This window comes from Oryctolagus cuniculus, chromosome 18, assembly GCF_964237555.1.
Source record: "Oryctolagus cuniculus chromosome 18, mOryCun1.1, whole genome shotgun sequence".
In the NCBI taxonomy this organism is placed as follows: Eukaryota; Metazoa; Chordata; class Mammalia; order Lagomorpha; family Leporidae; genus Oryctolagus; species Oryctolagus cuniculus.
In genome coordinates this window covers 15,095,968-15,099,569 of record NC_091449.1, presented here as the reverse complement: position 1 = coordinate 15,099,569, position 3,602 = coordinate 15,095,968, and positions in this window count along the sequence as shown.

Genomic DNA, 3,602 nt, shown 5'->3' with positions numbered 1-3,602 from the left:
CACTCCCCAACTGGCCACAATGACTTGAGCTGTGCCAATCCAAAGGCAGGAGCCAGGAGCTTCTTCCCGGTCTCCCATGTGGGTACAGGGGCCCATCTTTTCCTGCTTTCCCAGGCCATGCCAGAGAGCGGGATCAGAAGAGGAGCAGCCTGGACTTGAACCAGAGCCCATATGGGATGCCTGCACTTCCAGCCAGGGCTTTAACCCACTGCACCACAGCGCCGGCCCCATCAACGAACACTTTAAACAAAACTTTTTAAAAGAGAAAGATTGTATCTGTGTCTCCAGACAAGAAATGCACTCTACACTAGGTTGTTCCAATGCAAAGGAAAACATGAGAAAATACAGAGAGACTAAGAAATGCATGGAAAAAATGAGTCAAAAAATGGGTTCATTCTGGTGCAAAAAACAATTTTTTGAAAGCCATGCATAACTTTTTCTTTTCTTTTTATATTTAGACGGGCAGAGTTGGACAGTGAGAGAGAAACAGAGAGAAAGGTCTTCCTTCCGTTGGTTCACCCCCGCTCCCCTAATGACCAATACAGCCGGCCTTCGCGCTGTGCCGATCTGAAGCCAGGAGCCAGGTGCTTCCTCCTGGTCTCCCATGCGGGTGCAGGGCCCAAGCACCTGGGCCATCTTCCACTGCCTTCCTGGGCCACAGCAGAGAGCTGGACTGGAAGAGGAGCAACCAGGACTAGGACCCAGCACCTATATGGGATGCCAGCGCCACAGGCAGAAGATTCACTGAGTGAGCCACGGCCACTGTCCCCATCACTTTTGCTTCACCCCTAGTTTCCCACACACTTTGTGAAGACCTCTTATCTGCTTAGGTTTCCAAACAGTTGTTCCCCAATCAAATGGTTTAAAATCAATTTCCACCCTGTGTCACATAAACATTTAAAAGATCTGAACAGTGAAACTGCTAAGCAAATTGAAAACACAAGTTTCAAGACTGGAAGGTTTTCTGTGCAACCAACATCAGAGTTTCTGGGAGACAACAAAGATACTCTACAAAACAACCCAAAACGAAACGCACAGTTCTTTAAAATGAGAAAGGTCAGAAACAGGCAATGAGCATTCAAGAGGAAGCAGAATGGTGTCTAAAACAGTGATGCAGCCCTGTCCCCTCGATGGCTTGGGAAGTGCGTCACAGACCAGAGATTATGGGAGAGAGACCCAACTGGCTGCCATGTTAACTGTATGACAGTCACGGGCATCCAAAAGGATGGGAGAGACGACGGACACTCACTCACTGCTGGCGGGAGCCCAGTAGCAAACTGTGCTCCTGTTTGCTCCATTGCTATAAGCCAGCGATCCCGCCAACGGCCAACCTGGTGCCGGCATGGCTTGGCCTACCACCAAGCAAGCCCTGCACAGCCAACCTCTCGCCCACCCGCCTCGGCCACTTGCTCACTCGACATCACGACTCGGACCGGCAGTATTTCCGAAGCTGCTTCTCCAGCGTCTGTGTTTGTCTGCCCCCTGCCACCCGGACGGCTCCTTTCTAGAACAGAGCCAACTCCTGACGGTATTAAGTCACACCCTAGACCAGATTGACAGATGTAGCACTTGAAGAGCTTATCAGATACATGGGATTAACAGATGCCAATTTACCTCGGAATCAGCCCTTAAGATGTTCGGATCCGGCTGAAGAGCCCATGAGAGTATTTTAGGCATGGAAAGCCAAGACACTCTGGAAAAAAAAAAAAAAAACCTAAATGAAAGATCTCTGCGAGTGAGAGAGATCCCAGTGGAAAGAACATGCCATCAAAGGAGGAGGTACCCTTCTCTGAAGGGAAGAGAGAATTTCCACTTTGACTATGACCTTGTCTAAATAAGATGGGAGTTGGCAAACTCAAAAGGCTTCCCTAACCTAGGCAACTCAATAGCCTAGGGTGATTACTGACCCCAGAAACAAGAGTGTCAATTTCTTAGTCAACAACAGGAGTCACTGTGCACTTCCTCCTCATGTAGGATCTCTGCCCTTCACGTGTTGTAAAATGTGAATTCTTCCTATAACTAGTACTCAAACAGTACTTGACGCTTTGTGTTTCTGTGTGGGTGCAAACAGTTGAAATCTTTACTTACTATATACTATATTGATCTTCTGTATATAAAGATAATTGAAAATGAATCTTGATGTGAATGGAATGGGAGAGGGAGCGGGAGATGGGAGGATTGGATTGCGGGAAGGAGGCAAGTAATGGGGGGAAAGCCACGGTAATCTAGAAGCTGTACTTTGGAAATTTAGATTTGTTAAATAAAAGTTAAAAAAAGAAAGAAAGAAAGAAAGATCAGTGCCCATATGGGCTGTTGGCGATGCAGGCTGGGGCTTTAACCCGCTGTGCGAAAGAGCCGTCCCCAATAAATAAAATCTTTAAAAACGAAAATACAATCAACTTTCTAAAAACAAAATCCGAAGAAAGCGAGGAGGTGGTATGTTAATTAGCGTGACTGTGGTGGTAACAAGAAAATCAATCCTTTTAAAAAACACTTTTTATTACAGATATGTTGATTGATTTGAAAGGCAGAGTTCCAGAGAGGGAGAGAGAGGTCTTGCACTCGCTGTTTCACTCCCCAAATGGCCACAACAGCCAGAGCTGAGCTGTTCCGAAGCCTGGATCCGGAGCTTCTTCTGGGTCTGGGTCTGGGTCTCCCACACACACAGGCCCAGGGGCCCGAGGACTTGGGCAAATCCTCTACTGCTTCCCAGCCATAGCAGAAAGCTGGATCGGAAGACCGGGGCCCCTACGGGATGCAGGCACTGCAGGCCTCTCTCTCTCTCTCTCTATCACTATGTATCTCTCTCTACCTCTCTATCCCTATCTCTATCTCTCTGTATCCCTCTCTACCTCTATCTCATCACTAACTCTACCGCTCTGAACTCTGCCTTCAAACAAAGAAAAAAGAAAAAAATATCCCTGCCCTGCTGGAGCCCGAAGGAATCCCTCCCTCGCTCCTGATTGGACAGTAAGAGCAAGGGGGCGGGCCTGAGGCGCCTAGCGACCTGCGGGAAGCAGAGGCGAGAACTCTGGGAGAACTTGACCACTGGAAAGCGGGTCCGGGCGCCCGAGTCTCAGGCCCGTCCCCTCGTGCGTGGCCCCGGGAGGCCCGCTGCCCACCCACCGCCCGAGAGCACGCGGAGGACGGCAGCCCACGAACGTGGCCACCACGCCCTTGCGGCCCTGGATTTCGCGTTGTCTACGATGGCGCCCCCTGGCGCTCCACGGTGGCGGCGACCCCGGACTCTCTGGTGGCGGCTGGGGGCCAAGGCCGCGGCGAGGTCGCCAGGCCCGCCTGACTGCCCTCAGGAACCCCATAAATCGTCTTCTTGTGGCACTTCACAAGTATCTAAGTTCACCATTACAAAACGTCCACACACTACAGAAAACCAGCCTCCAGGCTGTGATGCCTCGGACCAGCCCAGAGAGCCCCCCAAACTCCCAGCACATTTGCTTTTGTAAAGAACAAGGCAGAGGAGTGGTCCCTCCAGGGCTGTCTCCAGGTCGCCGGCAGGGGCTCCTACAGACTGCTTCGTCCTTTTTCTTTTTTCTAGGACTGGAAAAAATTCGGCCCTTGAAGTCTGGGGCTTCAGATATCTG